General features: G+C 45.7%; 1 gene segment (V, D, J or C); it reads right to left on the bottom strand.

Moving 5' to 3' along the window:
- Positions 1-26,216, bottom strand: part of LOC132818895 (Ig kappa chain V region Mem5-like) — a 602,774-nt gene that overhangs the window by 520,098 nt on the left and 56,460 nt on the right.

Below are 26,216 nucleotides of genomic sequence, written 5' to 3'. Positions count from 1 at the left end.
CTAGGCCACAGACAAATATCCTTCGGACAAAAACGGAGATTGGCTCCCAGGTAACTGATCAGCTGGGGCTGTATACAAGTGAATTGAGAAATCACCAGATCTCCACAAGTTAAGGATCTGTCTCTGCAGTAAAAAACCTGAAGAAAACCAGCTTCTTTTCCCTTCAGCACTTGCTGTAAGCTGTGGCTATTAATTGATAAGTTACAGACTTGTACACGTGTGAACTAGTCACTCTGTGCCTCCTGAAAACCAATGGAAGCATCTGGAGAAGGAAGATCAAGGAACAGCATTCTGATCAGCACAAGGATTATCTCAGAAAAAGCCATCAATAGGTCCATGGAAGTACGTTCCCAGTCTTTCTCTTTATGCAAAACACCCAGTGCACTTTGTCCCGTCTTTCTGTCTGTGTATGTGTAATGAGGAATGCATGTGGTAGGGCTTGTTAGTTTGAGGAGGGTCTGCCTACTGAGTCAGTATGGGTGTAAATTAGGAACAGTAAGGGAGCAGTCACCTCATTAAGGGCTTACTACAGGCCCCACAATAGCAGCAGGGAGATTGAAGAAAACATAGGTCAGCAGATTTTGGAAAAGTGTGAATGTAGTCGGGTTGTTGTAATGGGTGACTTTAACTTTCCCAATATTGATTGGAACCTCCTTTGAGCAGATGGTTTGGAAGGAGCTGTTTTTGTATGGTGTGTTCAGGAGGGTTTCCTAACTCAGTACATTGACAGGCCGACGAGGAGAGAGGCTATTTTGTATTTGGTGCTCGGCAATGAGCCGGGGCACGTGTCAGATCTTGTGGTGGGAGAGCATTTTGGTGATAGTGACCACAACCGCCTCACATTCTACATAGCCATGGAGAAGGAGAGAAGCAGGCACAATGTGAGGATATTTAATTGAGGAAAAGGAAACTATGATGCTATGAGACTTGAGTTGGGAAGCATGGACTGGGAGCGATTGTTCCATGGAAAGGGCACTATAAACATGTGGAGATTGTTTAAGGAACAGTTGTTGCGAGTGATGCATAAATGTGTTCCTCTGAGACAGGCAAGAAGGGGTAAGATAAAGAAACCTTGGATGATGAGAGCGGGGGAGGTTTTCGTCAAATGAAAGAAGGCAGCTTACGGAAAGTGGACTAAGCTAGGGTCTCGCTCAGCTCTAGACGATTACAGGCAGGCGAGGAAGGAGCTCTAAAATGGTCTGACGAGAGCCAGGAGGGGGCACGAAAAAGGCTTGGCAGGAAATATTAGGGAGAATCCAAAGGCATTTTACACATATGTGAGGAATAAGAGAATGATCAAAGAAAGAGTAGGGCCGATCAGGGATAGCATAGGGAACTTGTGTATCGATTCTGAGGAGGTAGGGAAAGACCTAACTGAGTTTTTTGCTTCTGTCTTTACTGAAGAAAAGGACCTTGTAGTGAATGAAACCATTGAGGAGCAGGTAAGCATGCTGGAACGGATAGAGATTGAGGAAGCTGATGTGCTGAAAATTTTGACAAACATTAAAATTGACAAGTCACCAGGGCCAGACCAGGTTTATCCTTGGCTGCTTTGGAAGCGAGAAATGTGATTGCTTCACCGATTGCGAAGATCTTTGCATCCTCGCTCTCCACCGGAATCGTACCTGGAACTGGAGGGAGGCAAATGTAATTTCTCTCTTCAAGAAAGGAAATAGGGAAATCCCCAGCAATTATAGACTAGTCAGTCTCACGTCTGTCGTCTTCAAGGTGTTAGAAAGGATTCTGAGGGATAGGGTTTATGACCATCTGGAAGAGCATGGCTTGAATAAATGCAGTCAGCTCGGAATTTGTGAGCTGCAGGTCATACCTCATGAATCATATTGAGTTCTTTAAGGATGTTACTAGACAAGTTGATGAGGGTCAAGTGGTGGATGTGATGTATATGGACTTCAGCAAGACATTTGATAAGATTCCCCATGGTAGGCTAGTTCAGAAGGTCATACAGGGAAGTTTAACTGTCTGGATACAGAATTGGCTGGTCGATAGAAGACAGTGAGTGGTAGTGGATGGAAAGTATTCTGCCTGGAAGTCAGTGGTGAGTGGTGTTCCACAGGGCTCTGTTCTTGGGCCTCTACTCTTTGTATTTTTTATTAATGACTTGGATGAGGAGATTGAAGGATGGGTTAGCAAGTTTGCAGATGACACAAAGATTGGAGTTGTCATTGACAGTATAGAGGACAGTTGTAGGCTGCAGCGTGACATTGACAGGATGCAGAGATGGGCTGAGAGGTGGCAGATGGAGTTCAAACTGGATAAATGTGAAGTGATGCATTTTGGAAGGTCGAATTTGAAAGTTGAGTACAGGATTAAAGACAGGATTCTTGGCAGTGTGGAGGAACAGCGGGATCTTGGTGTGCAGGTACATAGATCCCCTAAAAGTGCCACCCAAGTGGACAGGGTTGTTAAGAAAGCATATGGTGTTTTGGCTTTCATTGACAGGGGGATTGAGTTTAAGATCCATGAGATCTTGTTGCAGCTCGATAAAACTTTGGTTAGTCCACACTTGGAATATTGTGTCCAGTTCTGATCGTCCTATTGTAGGAAAGATGTGGATGCTTTGGAGAGGGTTCAGAGGAGGTTTACCAGGACACTGCCTGGAATGGAGGGCTTATCTTATGAAGAGAGTTTCACTGAGTTCGGACTTTTATCATTGAAAAAAAGATGGAAGAGAGGGGGCCTAACTGAGGTGTGCAAGATAATGAGAGGCATTGATAGAGTTTATAGCCAGAGACTTTTTCCCAGGGCAGAAACTGTTAACACGAGGGGTCATAGCTTTAAGCTGTTTGGCGGCAAGTGTATAGAGGGGATGTTAAGGTGGGTTCTTTACGCAGAGTTATGAGAACATGGAATGAATAACCAGCAGCAGTTGTGAAAGCGAGGTCATTGGGGATATTTAAGAGACTGCTGGACATGCATATGGTCACAGATATTTGAAAGTTCGTACATTAGGTTCAGCTCACATGAGGATCAATAGTTGGCACAACATTGTGGGCTGAAGGGCCTGTTCTGTGCTGTACTGTTCTATGTTCTATGTTCTAAGCACGCCAACTCGTACTTTTACCAGCCGTTTTACTGTCCATCTTTAATCGTCACGGACAAGGTGCTGCTAAGATGAGTTCTTGAACCCCTGCAGTCCGTGTGCGGTAGGTAGACCCACAATGCCTTTAGGAATGGAATTCCAGGATTCTGACCCAGTGATGATGGAGGAACAGTGTTATATTTCCAAATCAAACTGGTGAATGACTTGGAGGGGATCTTGCTGCAGTGCCGTTCCCATGTATTTGCTGCCCTTGTCCTTGATTTAAGTGGTCGTGGGTTTGGAAGCTGTTGTCAAAGGATCTTTGGTGAATCTCTGCAGTGCATCTTGTAAATCGTACACACAGCTGTTACTGAGCGTCGGTGTGGAGGGACTGGATGTGTGTGGATGTGGTGCTGATCAAGGAGGCTAAACTTTTTTTCATCAAAATTTAAATAAAATAATATAAAACAACATAAAATTAAATAAAATATAATTTTGCTGCCATTTTGATAAAACATCACTGAACCCAAAAGCTAACTCCTCCTCTCCCCACAGGGGCTGCACCTGTTCCCTTTCTCCAGCATCGTGCTTCTATTTGAGATTTGCAGTAATTTGGTTTTGTATCTGTTTTAATACCATTGGTTTTAAGAGAAGCATTGGCCAGCACACTGGGGAGAGTTTCCCTGAGATGGTCACAAAGCCCTTATATTCACATCGACCTGAGAGGGCAGTGGTTTAACCGATCATCCAGCAGATGGCGTCTTTGTCTTTGCCAGCCTCAGGATAGTGCTCCAGTGTCTGGAGTGGGGCTTGAAACCTGCAGGTTCAGGTGACGGTGTTACCACTGAATCCATCTATTCTTTCCTGGGATGTGGGTGTCACTGGCAAGACCAGCATTTGTTCCCCATCCCTAACTGCCCTGAAATTGAGTGGCTTGCTCGGCCTTTCAAATGGCAGGTAAGGGTCAGCCACATTGCTGGAGTCCTGGCAGAGTCAGACATCTACAACAGGTCTACACGATCAAGGCGCTTTGCCCCATTGAGCCAAAGCCAGTCAAACATCCACCTCACTATTCTAATTCCATGCTCCAGCACTTGGCCTGTAGCCCTGTATGCCTTGGCATCACAGCTGCACATTGAAACACTTCAATGTTATGGGAGGGTTTCTGCCTCAACCACCTCTCCAAGCAGTGAGTCCCAGACTGTCACCACCCTCTGGGTGAAAATGTGTTTCCTTATGTTCCCTCTTAACCTTCGGCCATTTATCTTTAATCTATACACCTCCGATCATTGATTATAATATGACCCCGTGTCACCAAGTGTCCCTTTATTGACACATGAACAGTCCTTGACTAATGCCTCAGAGAGAGTCAGGCACCGGAGGCTCGCGGTCTCTGACACTCAGCCTGTTTATGTCAGTGAGGATTCTCCCAGTTATATCTGAGTAATGATTTGAGTTTTCCTTGTGATACCCAGTTGGGAATTTCAATGGCACCGAATCTTCCACACACGCCCACCTATCTTGATGCCCACCCTTCTTCCCATTTTCTTCTCCCCTGTCGGTTGATTCCTTTCAGTAGAGTCTGTGATAATTCCACGGAGGATGTGCATGAGAAACTGCCACAGAGAATCTCCCAGCCCTTCAACAGAAGGAAGGCCAATGTTTGCAGCAAGCCTGGACTGTGCCCTTGTGTACTTTGTCTGAAGGATTCCATGTGATCTGTCAGCCTCCCTCACAGTCTGATAACCATCTCGGACATTGGAAGGAAATGCCCAGGGTGCAGGATAACATGGCGCAAAAAAACATTTGGCTGAAGCTTCAGTGTTTGCCTTCGGTGTGCATTTTCACTTGCTCACTGCTCCCCTTTTACATGAAAATGAGGAAAGAACTCTTGTTGATGCAGTTTTTAAAATCATCTCAGAATATTCAAAGCTGTCAGCACAGAGCAGTCATGTTCATGGACAAGATGTTAAGGTCCCACAGACAGTAAACGAATGACGAGACAAATCTGTTTTGGTGGCACTAGTTGAATAGTGAGCAGGACACCCGAGGGAATCTCTTCAGAATGGGATATTGCCGAGCCCCCTGAGGTGGGGGTGGGGATGGTCGGGGTGTGGTGGTGGTGGAACCTCAAATGATGGTGCCAGAGACTGTGCAACTTTCAGCAGTGCACCACAGTCTCAGCCTGGATTCTGTGTTCTCATTTCTGAGGTGGCTTTCAATCCGATGACCATTTTGATGATGAGGCAGGAACATTGCCCATGGAGTCATGGTCAGTAACAATGTAAACTGTGTGGCTCTGAAAGCCTGAGTCAGCATCTCAGCTCGGGAGGATATCAGCTCATTCATCAAATCTGTTTCTGCCCCTCTGCAGGCTGACCAGGCTGCCGGTGCCTTTCCAACACTCCCACGTTTCCTCTTGTGTCACAGCTCATTCTCCTGAGGGATAGTTTGCTCGGAGTCGAAAAGCGTGGTGCTGGAAAAGCACAGCAGGTCAGGCAGTTGTGCTCAGGCCGAGGACATGACCTTGTCCCTCTGTCAGAACCTCTTCAAGAAACTCATGGCTTACCACTGCCCTCTGCAGGACAGTGAGGAAGTGCAACAAGCAAGGATGGAAATGGGGACGCGAAGCCTGAAGTGCTGCTCTCTGCAGTTTGGGTGGCACGCTTTGAGAACCGTTTGTTAGATCTTTGAGTATAATTGAATTTGTTGCTGATTCCAGCGCTCATCCGAAGGACACTCGGCCTTTCAATCTGACAAACCGGGTTGCCTTCATTGGAAGGGGCATTGAGTGTAAGGATAAACAAGTTATGTGCAGCTTTATCGAACTTTAGTTCGGCCACACTTGGAATATTGCGCACAGTTCTGGTCACCACACGACCAGAAGGATGTGGATGCTTTGAAGATGGTGCAGAAAACGTTTACCAGGATATTGTCTGGTATGAAGGATTTTAGTTCTGAAGAAATGTTGGATAGACTGGGTTTGTTTTCACTGGAATGGGGGAAAATGAGGCGTGACCTGATAAAAGTTTGTAAAGTTGTGAACGGCATAGGTAGAGTGGAAAATATGAGGCGTTTATTTTCCAGATTGGAGGGATCAATTATCAGGGAACAGAGGTTCAAGGTGCAGAGGTGGGGGAATTTAAAAGAGATGTGGGAGGCAAGTATTTCACACAAAGGGAGTTGAGTACCTGGAACACACTGCCAGAGGAGGGGGTGGAAGCAGACACAATAGAAGCATTCAAGAAATACCTGCACTAATGCATGATTAGGACGGGAATGGGGGATATGAATCCTGCAGGTGAAGACAGTTTCAGTGAGGAAGGGCACAATGTGTCAGCACAGGCTTGGAGGGCCGAAGGGCCTGTTCCTGTGCTGTATTGTTCCTTGTTCTTTGATCCCTGCTGTTGAATTGGATTCTCGGGAGCCAGTTCCGTATGAAGAGCCTGTTCTCATTCTTTTGTTGGAGTTCATGGGGCAGCTGCTGCTTCCTTGCTACGTCACTGATCAAACCAACAAAGTGGGGGGATCCAAGATGGCGGTGAGCCAGCAAGTCTGAATCTATAGTGCTCTTCCCAAGACTTGGGTAAAGTGGGTCACCCACCCCCACCACACTCACCAAATCATTCATAATAACTGTTAACTTTAAATAGTTGCTTAATATTACATTTAAATAGTTAAATATTTAGTAAAAATGACCAAAGGGAAGGGAACCCGCAGCTTTCAACAAGCAGGACCCCCTCCCCCACCCTCTCCCTCTTCAGCTGCAGCAGAGGCGTCCACAGCAGCCCCGGGGGACTTACCGACGGTAACAAGCCTTGTGGAGATGATTACCAAGCTGGACGCGAAGATCGATGCCTTTATCGAGGAGTCCCGAAATCGCTGGGAATCACTCTCGGCCGCGCTGCAGAAGCACGGCCGAGACATCCAGGAACTGGAGCGCCGAGTCAGAGGGGCGGAGTTAAAGGCCGCGACCTCTGAGACTGCAGCTCAATTGGCCGCGGATCAGGTCCGGACTCTCGAGCAGCGAGTCCGGACCTTAGAAAATCATATTGACGACCTCGATAATCGAGCTCGTTGAAAAAATATTCGGTTGCTGGGCCTTCCCGAACGGGAAGAGGGAGGCCAGCTTAGAGCATTCCTGGAGCAGTGGCTGCCACAGCTTTTAAATCTGCATGCTGGATCAGGCCAGGTAAGGGTGGAATGGGCCTACCGGGTCGCAATATTTGGGCCCGGCTCAAACCAGCGCCCACGCCCGGTTCTCTTCCAGCTGCAGAGCTATAGAGAGAGGCAGATGCTCCTAGAAGCCTCAAGAAACCTTGGAAAATATCCCCAAGCCATGATCTACAAAAGGATCCAAGATCATGCTATTTCAGGACTTTTCCCCAGCTCTGGTCTGAAAGAGGAGGGCATTCGATGAGGTGAAGAAGCGTTTAAGGGACTTAAATATTCAGTATTGCTTACGCTATCCAGCGACGCTACGCTTTAACCACGAAGGATCCATGTTTTACTTCGGATCACCAGAGAAGGCTAAGGAATTCTTGGACTCTCTTAAATAAACTGTAAGAGATTGTGGATGTTGGTTTGCCTTTCCCCCCACTTTGGTCTATATCCACCCCTTCTTTTTTCTTTTTCTCTTTTTTTTAACCTCATTGTTTAATATTATCATGGGGGGCGGGGAGAGGGAATTGATTTTCTCCCCCGCCCCCCCCCCTGCCCCCCCCCCCCCCGCTTGGGTTTGTTTTCTTTCATTACTTTATGTATATATGTGGGTATGTATGTGTGTATATATATGTTGGGGCGATTGGTTAATGTTGGTGGGGGGAGGTGGTTGCCTTATTCTATTTTACCTCTGTCTTTAGGAGCGGGGTTGTTTCTCCCCTGTTATTTTGTATTATTATATCTAATTGAGATATAATAATACAAATGTTGAGATTGTAATTTTACAGTTATATATTTATATATGGTATTAACATTCCAAAATATATCCAGGTGTTGGTGTGGATGGGGGTAGGGTGCTCACTGTTAACTCTAGCTTTGTATTATATTTGAATTCTCCTCATTTTATTGAGGAGCACCCGGGTCAAGGGTGGGGCATTGGTTGGGAGAGGATAAGATGGACTTTTGGAGAGGAAGTGACGCTCCCTGGGAACAAGGGGGAAAATCTCCATTTAGGTATGTTTTATATTTTTGTTATTTAGAAATAATTTTTTATTATATTGTTGTGAGTGTATTAGCGAACCTTTATTTTTGTAAATTCTATATGCTCCATGCTCGGGATGTTCCAGATAGGATTTCCCCTCCCAAGGGGTCTCGGATCTGCCCAGATGATTGTGGTTGATCAGTCGGTTAAGTGGTGCACCTGGAATGTCAAGGGGAGTAATTCTCCAGTCAAAAGGAAGAAAAGATTATCAAATCTTAAGAAAGAAAGAGTTGATATAGCTCTCCTACAGGAGACACACCTGTCAGATAAAGAACACTTAAAATTACGGCAGGGTGGATTTGATCAGGCCTTTCTCTCTTCTTTTAGCTCAAAAAGCAGGGGAGTTGTTATTCTTGTTCGGAAGAATTTCCCTTTCAACATTCTAAATCAGATAAATGACGAATCTGGACGATATATTTTGATTAAAGCCCTCGTAAATGGAGAGGAATATGGGATTCTAAATTTGTACTGCCCCCCGGCACACCCCTCTAAATTTCTAACGGAAGCTTTTTCAAAATTGATGGCCTTTGGTGCCCGTCATACAATTATAGGGGGAGACTTTAATTGTATTATGGATCCGGAAATAGATAGGATTCCCAAGAGTGCTGCCGGAGTATCTCCCAGATCGAGACAATTGGCGGATCTGAATAAAGAATTAGGATTGGTAGATGTATGGAGATGTCTTCATCCACAGGGTAGAGATTTGTCTTTCTACTCTAATCCACATAAAGGTCATACAAGAATTGATATGTTTTTTGCCCCTACATAAATTATATGGCTGGCTGGGTTCCTTTATCTGGAATCATAGACGGCCCCTTATTAAGCTGAAGAAGCTACAGCTTCCACAGGCAAGGGGAGGACTGGACTTTCCAGACTTTAGGAAATATCAGTTAAGTTCCCTATTAAGTTACATAGCTGATTGGCTCTTGTCTGATCCACAATCAATCTGGCTGGACATCGCGGCCTCTCAAGTAAAATACCCACTTATTAACCTCTTATTTTCAGACAAGAGGAAAATCATTACAGATCACTTTAAAAACACCATAATACTAAACACAATTAAGGCCTGGAATATAATGCGGCAAAATGAGGGTAATTTACATAAAACATCCCCCCATGCACTGATAGTAGGGGCATGGGGATTCCAACCGGGGTTTACAGATGCCACTTTTAAACTCTGGAGATACAAGGGTATCCCATGTTTAGGGGACCTATTTAAAGATGGGGTCCTGATGTCCTTTGAACAGCTGCGTCAGAAATTCGGATTACCCAATGGAGACCTCTTTCGATACTTCCAAATTCGAGATTATATACAGAAGAAGACTACTTTAATAGATAGTCTTTATAAATCAGATAGAGAATGTAATGTCCTACGACCATTTGGGGTATCATCCGTCAGTACTATTTATCATTTACTCCATGATGAAGTGTCGGGAGATATGGACAATCTGCTTAAAACATGGGATCAGGATTTGGGACTAGAAATCTCTAAAGAAACGTGGAATGATATTTGGGAAAATGCTAGAAGAATTACTATCTGTAACAGAACCCAGGCTATCCAGCTGAAGATACTTCATAGGGCCCATATAGCAAAGGCTCATTTGGCAAAATTTAAGGCAGGAGCATCTCCAATGTGTCCCAAATGCAAAATAGAGGTGGGCACTCTTGTACATTGCCTATGGACTTGTCATAAGATCCGTAGATATTGGACTAAAGTGACAGAAATTTTAGGAACGGAAATTAGAGTGGACCCTATATCTCTCCTTTTGGGCTTTTCGAACTTTTCCTCCCTGGATACGCACGGGAAGAGACTATTTTCTATTCTCTCTTTCTGTGCAAGGAAAAATATTTTGGTGAACTGGGTGGCTGAGGGCTCCCCTGGACTTTCAAATTGGCACAGATTAATTATGGAATGTATTCCCCTTGACTTCCTTACAAATATGGTGCACCGAAAGACTGAATTATTTTATAAAATATGGCAGCCCTTTTTGAATTACATAAATGCAGATATTTCGGCCATCCTAACAAGGGCCTTTATTTAGTGAAGATTACAAACCTGGCTGCTCCGGGGCCCCTTGGGAGAGGAATCCCGCACGAATACGGGTTTTATTATGTTTGATGTTAATACATTCCGAGCATGTCAGAGACTTAAGTATACACTCTGGTTAGTTATAGGTTAGATTAATAGAAAGTTGAGTTTTTATTTTTTTTTTCTTTCTTTTCTTTGTTAAATTTTGACTAGTGTATTTAATTGTACATCAATGTTTAAATTTGAGAGTTTTGTTTATTTTTGTAAATTTGTAAAAATGTTAAATTTCTAATAAAAATATCTAAAAAAAACCAACAAAGTGGGAAGTCTCTTGATATTTTAAATACACTGTCTGCAGGAAAATGTTTGACCAAGGTTTTAATATTGTTTAATAAGGTAATGATGTAAATACACCAGTGTTGTTTACAGCTGGGATCATTTAACATCATGGTCCAAGAATTAAATGGATCCTCACTCGTGATAATACAGTTTTCAATGTTTCTCTCCCGTTACATGTTATGAAGAAGTTTTCAAACGTGTTATGATGAGGACAGTGCATCTTCAACACCGTGTGACAGAGTGGGTGGCTGTTTGAATTCTCTCTTGTGATAATACAGTCTTAAATGTGTCAGTGTTACTTTCCCCACTCTCTGGGGGGAATCGCTGTCACTGTCTCCACCCCACCCTTCACTCTCGAGGTGATACCGTTTTTAACAACCTTTCTGTCTGAGAATGTCCCTGTTCCTGTTCCCCTCTCTCAGGGATGGGGTGGGTGTTTCACATGCACCTGGTTTGTTAGTTCCACTTACTCTCTTGTGAAATGGGTAATCCCTGTTTTACTCTGGTATCAGTGAGTTAAAGCCCAGTAGAGTTCACCCTTCATCTCCATCATATCTCAGGGCCTAAGGTTGGTCAGTCCTGTCTGGTTCCAGAACAATCCCACCACTTCCCGTAGTTTTCCTTCTTTCCTATCTTTACTGAACACCTTGTATCCAGGAATTCCCAGTCCCGCCCGATTTCTGTTAGAGCCACAGCATCAGATTTCTATTTTGCAATCTGCATCTGTAACTCCCTAATACTGTATTATTGACCCATTTCAGTCTGTTTCCCATCAGTCAGGGTCCTTCATTGGCAAAGGCTGCCTTTAAATAATCTCAGTGACTGTGGAGACCTGGTGAGGTTGGGAAAAATCAGAAGGATCAGTTGCCCCATTTGTATTATGTACAGGGCCCGGGACACAACAACGGGACCCCAGGGGGCCCGTTGTGCTCGGGTCTGGGACTGAGGAGCAAGAGCGGGTCCTGTAATCTCTGATCGCTGTCCCTGATTTGTGGGTCCTCTCTGATGGAGACCATTGTCAAATCCATTGTCAAGATCGCCGCCTCTTGGCCTGGAGAAGCAAGAACATGCAGTGCTCGTGGGAATAACCTGAAAGTGATCAGAGGACAAGGTCAAAAATCATACGACACCAGGTTATAATCAAATAGGTTTATTATAAGACACAAGCCTCGCCCCTTATTCAGTTGCCCAGAGGAGCAAACAAGGTGAATTTATTCAACAGAGAAAACAAACTCTGCTGTTCATTTCCTTCTAGATTGACTCGTTTGAATATCACACACATACTCAGAGTGGCACCTACAGGCATCATTATGTAGTATACTCGCACTTAGAGGGACACACAGCCTGCAGTGTTAGTGGTTGGCCTAAGATCACTTCAGGTACAACTCAGCATGCAGCAAAGAGTGCAGAGTGCAATCCCAGCACCTGAGCGTGGACCACAGAGTGAAGAGGGAATGTCGAAGATTGTAATTATTGAGTCCTAACAGCTTTCTGTTTCTCGGTAAAAACAAGGACCGCAGATGCTGGAAACCAGAGGCTAGATCAGAGTGGTGCTGGAAAAGCACAGCAGGTCAGGCAGCATCCATGGAGAAGGAAAATCAATGTTTCGGGCAAAATCCCTTCATCAGGAATAGAAGTAGGGTGGTGCAGAGTGGAGAGATAAATATGAGGGGGTTGGGGAGAAAGTAGCATAGAGTATAATAGGTGAATGGGGTGGGGACCGAGGTGATAGGTCAGAGAGGAGGGTGGGGGAAGGTAGCAAAGAGTACAATAGGTGAATTCAGGTGGGGATGGAGATGATAGGTCAGAGAGGAGGGTGGAGTGGACAGGTGGAAAGGTAGATAAGCAGGTAGGACAGGTCATGAGGATGGTGCTGAGGCTGGAACGTTGGAGCTGGGGTGAGGTGTGGGAAGGTGAAATGAGGAAGCTGGTGAAATCCACATTGATGCCATGGGATTGAAGTGTTTGGAGGTGGAAGATGAGGCGTTCTTCCTCCAGGCGTCAGGTGGTGAGAGAGCAGTGGTGGAGGAGGCCTAGGACTTGCATGTCCTCGACAAGGTGGGAGGGGGAGTTGAAATGTTGGGCCACAGGGCAGTGGGGTTGATTGGTGTGCTTGTCCCTGAGATGTTCCCTAAAGTACTATTCAAGGAGGCGTCCAGTCTCCCCAATATAGAGGAGACTGCATCGGGTGCAACGGATACAATAAATGATATTGGTGGATGTGCAGATAAAAATTTGATGGATGTGGAAGGCTCTTTTGGGGCCTTAGATGGAGATGAGGGAGGAGGTGTGGTCGCAGGTTTTGCAATTCCTGCGGTGGCAGGGGAGGGTGCCAGGAAGGGAGGGTGGGTTGTTGGGGGACGTGGACCTGACCAGGTAGTCACGGATGGAACGGTCTTTGCGGAAAGCAGGAATGGGTGGGGAGGAAATATATCCCTGGTGGTGGAGTCCGTTTGGAGGTGGCGGAAATGTCATCGGATGATGTGGTTTATGCGAAGGTTGGTAGGGTGGAAGGTGAGCACCAGGGGGATTCTGTCCTTGTTACAGTTGGAGGGGTGGGATGTGGACAAACTGCGTTGGAGCGCATCTTTGAACCCGTGGGAAGAGAAATTGCAGTCTCTAAATAAGGAGGCCATCTGGTGTGTTCTTTGGTGGAACAGGTCCTCCTAGGAGCAGATATGGTGGAGGCGGAGGAATTGGGAATATGGGATGACATTTTTGCAAGAGGTAGGTTGGGATGAGGTGTAATCCTTGGTGTCAGTAGATTTGTATAAAATGTCAGTGTCAAGTCGGTCATCATTAATGAAGATGGAGTGGTCCAGGAAGGGGAGGGAGGTGTCAGAGATGGTCCAGGTGGTCATTAATGGAAATCTGTTTGGAATCTTGTAACCTCAAGTGATTCCAGATCAAAGGGATCATTTGAAAGTGATTGATGATTGGCTGTCAGTATCCTCTACAACGGATGTGTCATTGATTGACAGGCCAATGAGCCAATTGTGACAATGCCATGCTGAAATGCAGCCAATCAGCTGAATGGAGTGGTCAATTTCTAAAGCGCACAGAGACAGAGACTGAATCTTCTTCATCTTTATTCCCTTTTCCAGATTGACATTGACAGAAAACAGACTGCAATTAACAGCCCAGACAGAGGAAGCTGCACAAATTCACAGCCACATTGGAGCTTGAGGAAAACACTTGTGGAGATTTTCTCAATAGCACGAGAATCCTGTCCCTTTAAACAGTGACAAAACCTTAAATTGGAACTGGCGGCTGAGCAGGAAGGAGATCTGGTTTACTGAAACAGAGACTTCTGAGGTTCACATTGTTTTGTACAGCTGACAGTCTTTAGCAACTTCAAGAGATTTTACTTGGCATCACAAGTCAACTCTGCCCCCGCCAAACACTCCCAGAACAGGGACAGCATGGGGTTTGACACAGCGTAAATCTCTATCTACTCTGTCCCAATGACCTGCCTTAACCCCTGAACCTCAGAAATGTCTCTGAGCTGGTCCTGAGAAGGAAGAGAGTTGAAATTCAGTTCTGACAATGACCTTTGTCCTGCCAGCTCAGCCCTGTTCTATTTAAAGTTGTGTCTCCTCTGTGGACTGTCTTGAACACACTACATGCATTCTGATCTCCTGATGCTCTTGCTGAGGGGAGAGGGGAGGGTCACGTGGGTGAGGGCACAGGAGAAGCGAGCGTCGGACTCCCAGTCAGACCCAGAGAGGGTCAGCAGGCTGCTGACACTGTAGGTGCTGTCCAAAGCTCGCAGGTAGTTGCTGGTCTGAACCCCGTCCGAAATGACTGCACCATCCTTCTTCCACTGCACCTCCAGCTCATCGGGATAGAAGTGATTGGCAAGACACACCAGGGTGGCAGTGCCCTTGGCATTGACCTGCTCCAGGGAGGGGGGCAGCAGGGTCAGCTTGGGCTGAGAGTTCTCACGGCCTGAAAGACAAGAGAAACAATTTTAATCCCTTTTATTCAAACTGATTTTAACTCTCTGAACATTCACTGGCAAAACAATCCATTTGAACATTTGTAGCCAATACCTAACAAAGCCCAGAAATAAACAGGCATTGTTCAAATTGCTTCTTGGATGTGAGTGTCACTGCTAGGATCAGCATTTATTGCCCATCCCTCATCACCCAGAGGGCAGTTTAGAGTCAACCACATTGCTGTGGGTCTGGAGTCACATGGTAAGGATGGCAGCTTCCTTCCCTCAAGGACATCAGGGAATCAGATGGCTTTTTCCTGACAATCAATAATTGTTTCATGGTCATCATTCGACACTTAATTGTAGATTGTTTTATGGAATTCACATTCCACCATCTGCTGCAGCAGGATTCTAACTCTGGCCCCCAGAACATTAATCTGGATCTCTGGATGAACAGCTCAGCAATAGTACCATTAAATCATCACCTCCTTTATCTTATTTTTAGTTGCGAGTGAAAGCAAGAAGGGTGATTAAAATAGCACAACCAAAAGACTCTCAGTTCAACCCAAAAAAGATTAGTTCCTTGAAAGTGGAGTTGCAGGTAGGTAAGCGGGTGACAAAGTCATTTAGCATGATTTCCTTTATTGGGCAACGCATTGAGTTTTGGAGTTAGGAGCTGATGCACCTGTACAGGACATTAGTTTGGCCCCTTTTGGAATACTGTGTGGAATTCTGGCCTCCCTGCTGTAGGAAAAATGTTGGGAACCTTGAAATGATTCAGAAAATATTTCCAAGGATGTGCCAAGTAGGAGGGTTGGAGCGATCGGGAGAGGCTGAATAGGCTGAGGCTATTTTCCCTGGATGGCTGGAGGCTGAGGGGTGACCATATCGAGGTTTCTAACATAATGAGGGACATTGATCAAGTGAATAGAGAAGATATTTTGGTCAGAGTGAAGGAGTCCAGAACTAGGGGGCATAGGTGGAAAGTATCAGGGGAATGATTTAAACGGGAACTAAGGCTTAATGTTTTACTGCAGAGAGTGGTACATTTTTGGAATGAGCTGCCAGAGGAAGTGGTGGAGGCTGGTATGATAACATTTAAAAGGCATTTGGGTGAGTATATGAATAGGAAGGGTTTGGAAGGATATGGGCCAAATACTGACAAATGGGACTAGATTAATTTAGGTTAACTGGTCGGCATAGACGAGTTACACAGAAGGATCTATTTCTGTGCTGTACATCTCTCTGACACTATGACTCTATGTCACTGTGGTTGACATGGATGAGTCAGATCGAAGAGTCTGTTTCCATGCTGTGCATCTCCCTGACACTAATTGTGTTTCAATCAAGCCCTCAGCACCTCAGGCTCTCCCAAAGACAGTTACACTTTGCTTGAAAACCAGTCACTGTTGCAATTTCAGGAAAGGGGCAGCCAATTTCTGCACAGCAAGATCCCACTGGAAGCAATGACATCAAAGAGCAATAATGATGTTGGCTCAATGATAAATATAGGCCTGAACTCAACCCAAAGAGAAAGTAATTTGGTTCAGTTGAATGGAAACTGAGAAAATAGAAGATAAAGGAGAAGGTAGGATTGCTGGTTAGTGATGGGATTGATTGTTACAAGTAAATAAAAGGAAGGGATGGAATTTTTGAACATCAAATGAACCATAAATGTGCAGGGAAAATCAATAATAGATCAAACTTAAAGATTTTGTGTCTAAGTTCACGAAGCATTCCGAGTCAGGGAGACAAAGTGATGCTCCAAATCGAGGTAAATTGAGTTTCCAAGAAATTTAAACTAGTTAAAGTGGAGGAGGGCTTAGGAGAGGTTAGCTAAGATTCTAGAAGATGTAATAGGACTGAGAGCATGGAAGGAATCAGGAATCAAATGTCAAGCACAGCAGATAAGAGGACAATGATGAGAAGGAGGGCAGTCAATGTAGGACTGAGGGTGTTCTACTTAAATGCACAAGATATACACAATAAGCTTGTTGTACAGTCAGAAGGTGTAGAATCTGTGTGGGGAGTGTTGAGGAACCCAAGAAATAAAGAATCTGATGCAAGTTCAGGTCTCCAAGCAGTAAACAGCGTGTGGGGAAGGAAATCAATCAGGAGACAGAAAAGTCATAAAAAAAAGGTCAGGGCAGACTTCAATGGATAAGTGGCCTGGATAGCACGTCTCAACAAAAAGATTTCATGGAATGTCTATGAGATGGTTTTTGAAACAGCTTGCGGTTTGGAACAGGCAGTTCTGGATTCAGTGATGTGTAATGAGGCAAACTTGGTCAGTGAGCTGAAGATGAAAGTGTCCCTCTGGATAAGTGACCATAATACGATAGAATTCCCCCTGCAGTTTGAGAGGCAGATGCTGCAATCAGATGGAACAGTATTTCAATTGAGTAAAGGGAACGACAAAGACGTGAGGAAGGAGCTGGTCAGAGTTGATTGGAAGGGGAGCTGAGCAGGTAAGATGGTGTGGCAGCAAACAGCAGGGTTTCTGGGGGTAATTCAGGAAGCAGAGTAGGAATTTATCCCAAAAAAGAAGAAACACACTAAGGGGAGGACAATGTAACCATGGCTGATGAGGGAGGTCAAGGACAGCATAAAAGCAAAAGAAAAAGCACACAATGTGGTGGAAAATAGTGGGAGGCCAGAGGATTAGGAAGTCTTTAAAAACCTGTAGAGGATAACAAAAAAAACATTCAGGGTACAGAAGGTGAAATGTGGGGGAAAGCGAGCCAGTAATATAAAAGAATATTGCAAGAATTTCATCAGATATATAAAAAGGAAGAGGGAAACAGAAATAGACATTGGAAAAAGAATAATAGGAAATGAAGAAAAAGCAGAGGAATTGAATACATACATTACATCAGTCTGCACAATGGAAAACACCAGCAGTGTCCCAGAACTTCAAGACTGTCAGGGGACAGAGGTGAGAGCAGTGGCCATTACTAAGGAGGAGGTACTGGGGAAGCTGAAATGTCTGAGTGTGGATAACTCACCCAGACTAGATGAATTACACCAATGTGTTCTGAAGGAGATCACCGAGGAGATTGTGGAGACATTTTTGATGATATTTCAGGAATCAATGGAGTCAGGGTGTGGAGGTATTTTCTAAATGAGGAAAGCCTTTGGAAATCTAAAGCACAAACCTCATTCAGGTTTCTCTTCAGGTTAACAGGCAGGTCCAGTTTGTGCTTGGGAAGGCTAATGAAATGTTAGCACTCATTTCAATAGGGCCAGAATACAAGAGCAGAGATGTACTGCTGAGGCTGTGTAAGGCTCTGGTCAGTCTGAATTTGGAATATTGTGAGCAGATTTAGGATCCATATTCTTTGAAACGATGTGCTGGCACTGGAGGGGTTTACAAGAATGATCCTGGGGATGGAGGGCTTGTCATATGAGGCACGGTTAAGGACTCTGTGTCTGTACTCAATGGAGTTTAGAAGGATGAGTAGGGATCTTATTGAAATTTGCAGAATACAGATAGACCTGGATAGAGTGGATGGGGAGAAGATGTTTCCAAATACAGGAGAGACGAGGTAACCGCAGCACAGCCTCAGAATGAAGGGCCGACCCTTCCGAGCTGAGATGAGGAGGGATTTCTTCAGCCAGAGGGTGGTGGATCTATGGAACTCATTGTTACAGAGGGCAGGGAGGCCAAGTCACTGAGTGTATTTAAGATAGAGGTAGATAGGTTCATGATTGTTAAGGGGATGGAAAGTTCCTGTGGAGCAGGCAGGAGAATGGGGTGAGAAGCATATCTGCCAAGGTCAAATGGCAGAGCAGATTCCATGGGCTGAATGGCTGATTTCTGCTCCTATTTCTCAAAGTTTTCTGGAGAGTTTCTCCAAAACCCTGGAACACTGAACCCACTGAACACTGGACTCTGAGCCCTGATGTAGCTGTTTGTCATCACAACTTTGCAAAGAGATAATCCAAGAGTGGAGAGAGTGTGCATCCATGTGAGAACTTCAGAATGTTTCCCAGCTCCTGGAATTCCATGAGTACAGGAAGTGTGGTCAGTGACAGCAGTTGGAGCTCCGGGGTTTGGAGGTGGACCAGCAGCTGGTGTCAGTGTGGAGCGTCCGTGAGGCTGAGAGCTCCGTGGAGAAACGTTTCTAGATGTGGTCACTCCGCCACTTCAGAGTATGCAGGGAGAGAGGGAATGGGGGAGCAGCAGACAGTCCAAAAGGGCCAGGCAGCTAGTACAGGAATCCCCTGAGTGTATCCCACTCTCCAACCAGGATTCAGTTCAGAATCCTGATGAGAATGATGGTTCATCTGGGGAGTGTAGCCAGGACGAAGTCCCTGGCACCACGGGGGGGGGGGGGGGGGGGGGGGGGGGGCGGGGGGGCAGCTGTACAGGGGGGCACAAGGAAGACTGGAAGAGTGATAGTGAGAGGAGATTGGAGAGTGAGGGCAGTCGATAGATGTTTCTGCAGCTGCAGATGGGAATTCAGGATGTTGTGTTGTCTCCCTAGTGCCAGGGTTAAGGATATCACTGAGCGGCTGCAGAGAACCCTGAGGGGAGAGGGGGAACAGGCAGCAGTTGTGGTCCTCATTGGTCCCAGTGACAGAGGGAGAAAAGAGATGTGGTCCTCCAGTCAGAAGTTTTGGAGCTTCCTACTTTTAAGTAATCTGGAGCTTCCTACTTTTGAGTTCCTACTGCTAATTAGTAGCAGGAACTCAAAAGTAGGAATCTCCAGATTATTCCCAGTGCCCCACGCAAGTGAAGAAGGAATCAGGCCCGAAACGTCGACTCTCCTGCTCCTTGGATGCTGCCTGACCTGCTGCGCTTTTCCAGCAACACATTTGCAGCACCCCACACAAGTGAGAATAGAATCAGGAGGTGAACACAGGTGATTGCTGGGCTGGAAAGAGGATCCATGAGGGAGGGCTTTAGATTTTTGTGAGGTGGTTTACTACTGTTAGAGAGAGTTTAAACTAACTTGGCAGGGCTGTGGGAGCCAGGGGCGAATATCAGAGAGGAACACCAAGGATCACAGAATCCTCAGAGCAGTCAATAAGTCACCACACAGTGGGAAGGATGTGGAGGAATACAAATGCAAGGAATTTACAGAGACCTGCAAATATGATAGAGCCGTTATAAATGGGGGAGGGGGGGTCTTTAATTTCTGAATATAGTGACCAGAGTGGCAAGAGTGTGTTTTGGTGAATTTTCAGGTGGCATTGGTGGCTTAGTGGTGGCTAAGGGGTTGGGGTCAGCAGGGTGGCTCAGTGGTTAGCACTGCAGCTTTATAGTACCAGGGCCCCAGGTTCGATTCCAACCTTGGGTGACTGTCTGTGTGGAGTTTGCGCATTCTCCCTGTGTCTGCGTGTTTCTCCTCCGGGTGCTCTGGTTTCCTTCCACAATCCACAGATGTGCAGGTCAGGTGAATTGCCCATGCTAAATTGCCCATAGTGTTTGATGCTGAAAATGTGTTGCTGGTTAAAGCACAGCAGGTCAGGCAGCATCCAAGGAACAGGAAATTCGAAGTTTCGGGCCAGAGCCCTTCATCAGGAATGAGGAGAGGGTGCCAGGCAGGCTAAGATAAAAGGTAGGGAGGAGGGACTAGGGGGAGGGGAGATGGAGATGTGATAGGTGGAAGGAGGTCAAGGTGTGGGTGATAGGCCGGAGTGGGGTGGGGGCAGAGAGGTCAGGAAGAAGATTGCAGGTTAGGAGGGCGGTGCTGAGTTCAAGGGAATCGACTGAGATTTCCCTCTCAGTAATGCATCAAACATAGTGTTTGATGCATTACTGAGAGGGAAATGGGTCTGGGTGGGTTACTCTTCGGAGGATCGGTGTGGACTTGTTGGGCTGAAGGGCCTGTTTCCACACTGTGGAGAATCTAATCTAATCATTGGCAGTGAAGAAGGCTGTCTAAGAATACAATGGAATCTTGACCAACTGGGCCAGTGGGCTGAGGAATGGCAGATGGAATTTAATTCAGATAAATGTGAGTGCTGTATTTTGGTAAGACACAAGAGATGGGTGAGATCCTGAACAAATATTTTAGGTCAGTATATATTGTGGGGAAGGTAAGGAATTTAGAAAAACAGTGATGTCTTGAAAAGAGAACACGTATAAATGAGGAGACACTAAAGATCTTAAAACACAGATAAACCCTAGGACCTGATCAGGTGTATCCCAGAACATTGTGGCAACTGGGGAAGAGACTTTTGGGACCCTTGCTGAGATATATGTATCATCGGCAACCATGGATAAGGTGCTGGAAAAACAGAGAGATTGGCTAAGATTATGCCCTTATTTCAGAAAGGCTGTAAGGAAAAGCAAGGGAACGATAGACCAGTGAGCCTGATGTCAGTGCTGGGTAAGATGTTGGAGTGGATTCTGTGGGACAGGATTTACATCGTTTGGATAATCAGTGTGGCTTTGTGCATAGGAAATCACGTCTCCTGAATTTGATTCAGGAGTTGACAAAAAGGATTGATGAAGACAGAACAGTAGACATTGTCAATATGGGCTTCAGAGTAAAGTGTTTGACAAGGTTCCACATGATAGACTGGTTAGTAAGGCTAGACCACATGGGATCCAGGGGGAGCGAGCCATTGGAGTCAAAAAATTGGCTTGAAGATTGGAGACAGAGAGTGGTGGTAAAAGGTTGCTTTTCAGAGTGGAGATCTGTGAACAGCTGTGTGCCGCAAAGATTGGTGCTGAGTCCACAAATGCTTTTCATCATTTAAAGAAATGATTTGGATGGGAATATAGGAGTTATGGTAAGTTTGTAAATGACACCAAAATTGGTGGGACAGTGGATAGTGAAGAAGATTATCTCAGGGTACAGCGGGACCTTGCTCAGATGGGGCAATGGGCAGAAGAGTGGCAAATGGAGTTCAGTTTAGATAAATGTGAGATGTTGCATTTTGGAAAGGCAAACCAGGGCAGGAGTTATACAGTTAATGGGAGGGCCCTGTGGAGTGTTGCTGAATAACAGACCTAGGGGTGAAGATGCAGGTACATTATTCCTTGAAAGTGGGGTCACAGGTAGACAGGGTGATGAAGAAGGTGTTTGGTTTGCTTGCTTTTGTTCATCACTGCATTGAGTCCAGGAGTTGGAACATCAAGTTGCAGCAGTACAGGAGATTGGTGAGGCTACTTTGGGAATGATGTGAACAATCCTGTTATCCTGAGATAGTAAGGATGTTGTTAAACTTAAAAAGCTGCAGAAAAGATTTACAAGGATGTGGCCAGGATTTGGAGGGTTCGAGCGACAGGGAAAGGCTGAAGAAACTGGGGCTATATTCCCTGCAGCATCTAAGGCCTCGGGGTGACGTTATAGATGTTTATAAAACCATGATGGTCATGGACTGGGTGTATATCCAAGGTCTTTTCCGTGGGAAAGGGATTCCAAAACAAGAGGACATAATTTTACGGTGAGAGGCAAAAGATTCAAAAGGGACCTGAAGGGTAACTTGTCACACAGAGGGTGGTGCGTGTCTGGATTGAGCTGCCAGAGAAAACGTTGGAGGCAGATACAGTTACAGCATTTAAAACACATTGGGATGGGTACATGAACAGGTTGGGTTTCGAGAGATGTAAGCCAAATGCTGGCAAATGAGGTGAGGTCAGTTTAGGATATTTGGTTAGCATGGACAAGTTGGACTGAAAGGTCTGTTTCCACACTGTATGACTCCATGACTATGAGCGGCTGGAAAAGCTGAGACTTCTTACCCTGAAGCGGAAGGTTCTGAGGAGTGACCTTGTAGAGGTTTGGAAAATCATGAGGGACATAGATAATGTGAAGAATTCTGGAAGGAGGTGAATGTTTTGTAGCGATGGCAAAAATTGTTCCCAAAGATCATTCCAGGGATGAGGAACATCAGTTATGAAGTTTGATTGGAGAATTTGGGACTGTCTTCTTTGGAGAAGGCTGAGAGGAGATTTGTTCAAGGAATTCAAAATCAGGAAGGGCCTGGACAGAGTAAATAGGGAGAAAATGTTCCCAATTAAGAAAGGATTCAGACCAAGAGACCACAGATTGAAAGTAATTGGGAAAAGTAACAAAAGTGAGATGGGGAGCAACATTTTCAGCCAGTGAGTGTTAAGGTGTGGAATGCACTGCCTGAGTGTGTGGTGGAGGCAGCTTCAATTAAAACATTCCGAAGGGATGAGGCTGTTATTTGAAAAGGAACAATGTGCAGAGTGACAGGGAGAAGGCAGGAGAATGACACTCAGTCAATTGCTCATTCAGAGAGACGGTCCAGACAGGATGCGTGGAATGGCCACCTTGTGCACTGTAACAATTCTGTGATTGTGTGATTGAGCAGAGTTAAAGCTGGGGGAGGTGGGAGCTTGGTGTCTCACTGTGCTGCTGCTGCTGAGGTCAGTGAGATCAGAGACTGAGACAGGGAGCCAGAGCTCACATCAAAATCTGCCCGTGTCTGTCACACTGAGACTGGCAGGAGGTTACTCACTGATTTCACTCCATGCTGCAGGAATGGGACCACAGGCTGCAAATGGACAGAGCTCCTCCACACAGTGAGTAAAACTGACTGACTTCTGTCTTGCTGCTTAAGTGGGGCAATGGAACTAAAGAAGTACAGCTGGACACCCTGTTCGACACAGTGCTCCTCAATCAACCATTTCATTCACTGCAGCTCCCCATTAACACCTTCAACAAGTCAGTAACTGTATTTTAGAAAGTGTATTTCAGTATTGACAGGGTTAATAACGGACAATTGAGGTTTACTTGCTCAGTTTGAGTTTGGTTCCTTTACCGAACGTGTACCACAGTGAGAGCTCCCAGTGCAGAGGCTGTACAAAAACCTCAGCTCTCTGCTTTCCCCTGTCACTCTCAACCTCTCCCTGTCTCTCTCTGTCTCTGTCTATTCTTGGTCAATCTCATTCACTCCCTACCCCTCTCTGTCTCTCCCTCATTCATGTGCCTATCTTTCTCTGTCTTCCGGGGTTGTGTCCAGCTACTCTCGGGGGTTTGTGAAATTTAGTTTTCATTGTTAAATTTTGCAGCTGTTCTTCACATGTGGCCATGGAGTGTAAGAGGGAAACTTGAGGCCTTCAGTGAGCGGTGGACACCACAGGGACTGGAGTGTGTAGTGGACAGTGACAAACCCAGCATGGGGTAATTTGTTCAATTTACTTTATATATAACTATGGATGTGTCAGTGCAGGAGATGGGACTGTTTGTCCATTATTATACATTTCATATAACTGTTGGATGTGTCAGTACAGAAGGTGGTGTTGTGCGTGTTGAGGATTTTGTATGGCACTGTATCACTGTAAAGGCTGCTGCTATACTGCTGACAGTAATAGTCAGCGACATCTTCATTCTGAACGTTGCTGATTGTCAGGGTGAAACTGGTCCCTGATCCACTGCCGGTGAATCGATCGGAGACTCCTGTGAATCGATTTGTTGCATCATAGATAAGGAGAGAGGGTTTCAGACCTTCTCACTGCTGGTACCAAGCAAGGTAGCTGCTAATGCTTTGACTGGTCATCCAGGTGGTGGTTGCAGTCTGGCCCAGTCCCATTAACAGCACCGGGGGAGACTCGGTCATGATGATGTCCCCACTGATAACTGAGGTGTCAGAGAGAATCACAGTGAAGTCAGAACTGTCACAGAAAGAGCCTGTCAAATGAGAGATTGTTGGAGACAAAGAGCATTCTTCTGGTTTCAGCATTTTCCCTTCAATCACAAGTCAGTGGAATTGGAGTGGAATGGAGAGCAGCTGAAGATTCAAGGTGGAAGGAGAGAGATTTGTACCTGCGACACAGAATGCCGGGGGCCAGATCAGCTGGATGTGTGAAATCATGGTGTGTGCTCCTGTCCCTGTGCCTGGTTCCTGATAAACTCTCCCTTCACTGGGCTCTGCTTTATAAAGCTGCAGCCTGTGAGAGTCTGACTGGGTGTTCCTATGTAAATGGCATCAGGCAGAGAGAGCCACGTCAGCCCCTCACACTTCCTCTTCTCTCTCTCCCTCTCTCGCTCTCTCTCTCTCTCTCTGAGAATCATTGATGTGAACAACATTGAATGAGGCCATTTGGCCCATTGTGTCCATGTGAGTAAACAAAGATCTAATGACACTAATCCCATCCTCCAGCTCTTGGCCCATCACCCTGGAGGCTACAGCAACACAAGGGAATATCTAAACACTGCTCCAATGTCACGAGAGTTTGTGACTCAACCAGCCTTTCAGGCAGTGAGTTCCAGACTCCCACCACCCTCTGGGTGAAAACAGTTCTCCTCAATTCTCCTATCACTCCAATTTGACTGGGCCTGGACTCACTCAAGTTTAGAAAGATGAGAGGGAATCTGATTGAGATGTTTAAAATTCTAACAGGGCTGGACAGGAGGAGGTTTCCCCTGGCTGGGAAGTCTGGAATCAGGGGACCCAGTCTCAGGGGGATACAGGGTAGACCATTTTGGACTGAGATGAGGAAACATTTCTTCACTCAAAGGGTAGGACAACTGTGGAACCCAAGGAACTGAATAAATTCAAGAAAAAGAGAGAGATAATTGTTTTGCATTTTAACAGCATGAAGGGAATAGGGAGAAAGCAGGAATATGGTTTTGAGAGAGAGGATCAGCCATGATCATACTGAATGACAGAGCAGACTCAAAGGGCCAAAAGGCCTACTCCAGTTCCGAGTTTCTATGTGTCCATGTCTGTGTTACCTGGGACACAGGTTATTGAGTCCTTTACTGATATATAAAGTGCCTTCTTACCCACAGTATCACTGCCCCAAATAATCTTATCCCCCTCTATCATGTCCCCTCTCAGCCTTCACTGCTCCAAGGAAACAATCCCAACCTTTCCAAGATTTCCCCACAGCTGACCCTCCATCCCAGGCAGCATCTTGGTAAATCTCTGCACCCTCTCAAGTACAATCACATCCTTCTCAGAATGTGGTGACCAGGACCTATCCACCTCTCTCTCTCTGTCTCACATCTGCCACTTCTTTCTCTCTATCCCTCTCTCTCCTACTATTAATCTCTTTCATGTTCTCGCTCTCTCTCACTCTGTCTCATAGCCACTCTCCCCAATTCACTTATGCTTTCTCACTCCATCTCATAATCTTTATTTTTCCATCTCTCACTGTCTCCATAACTCCTTCCCTCTCTCGCTTCAATTTCGATCCTCTGTTATCTCTCCTCTCCATACCTCCCTCTGTCTCACTCCCTCCCTCTCTGTATTCCCAAATCTACAATCGTACTCCCTCCCTCTCTGTCATTCTGTTTTTAATCATACTCATGTCTCTCACTTTCTCTCTCTCTCTCTCTCTCTCTCTCTCTCTCTCTCTGTCACATACACACACACACGTACAGACACTCACCCTTTGTCTCTGACTCACTTCTCTCTCTTTCTCAGTGTCCCAGGTTGTGGCAGTTGAATTCAGGATGAATCTCCCTCTCTCTGCCCCACTCATGGATGCTAACCCTTGACCCCAGAAGCATGTTTTCTCCTGGAGTAAGGCCCCATTTTCCGCATTGACCTGGATTTGGCCTCTCTCAGAAAGATGCCTCGATTCTTGTCAAATGAAGGGCAGTTCTGTGCTGTTGGCCTGTTCTCACTGGGGACTGGTTTGGACACAAAGCTCATTCCATGAAGGCCCAGCAGAGAGAGGAGATCCTCAGGCCATCAGTGTGAGCTGGAGGGACAGGACAGGCTCTGACCCCCTGAT

Source organism: Hemiscyllium ocellatum, chromosome 9 (genome assembly GCF_020745735.1).
Source record: "Hemiscyllium ocellatum isolate sHemOce1 chromosome 9, sHemOce1.pat.X.cur, whole genome shotgun sequence".
NCBI lineage: Eukaryota > Metazoa > Chordata > Chondrichthyes > Orectolobiformes > Hemiscylliidae > Hemiscyllium > Hemiscyllium ocellatum.
The sequence above is the reverse complement of the archived record's forward strand: the minus strand, read 5'-3'. Positions and strand labels throughout refer to the sequence as shown.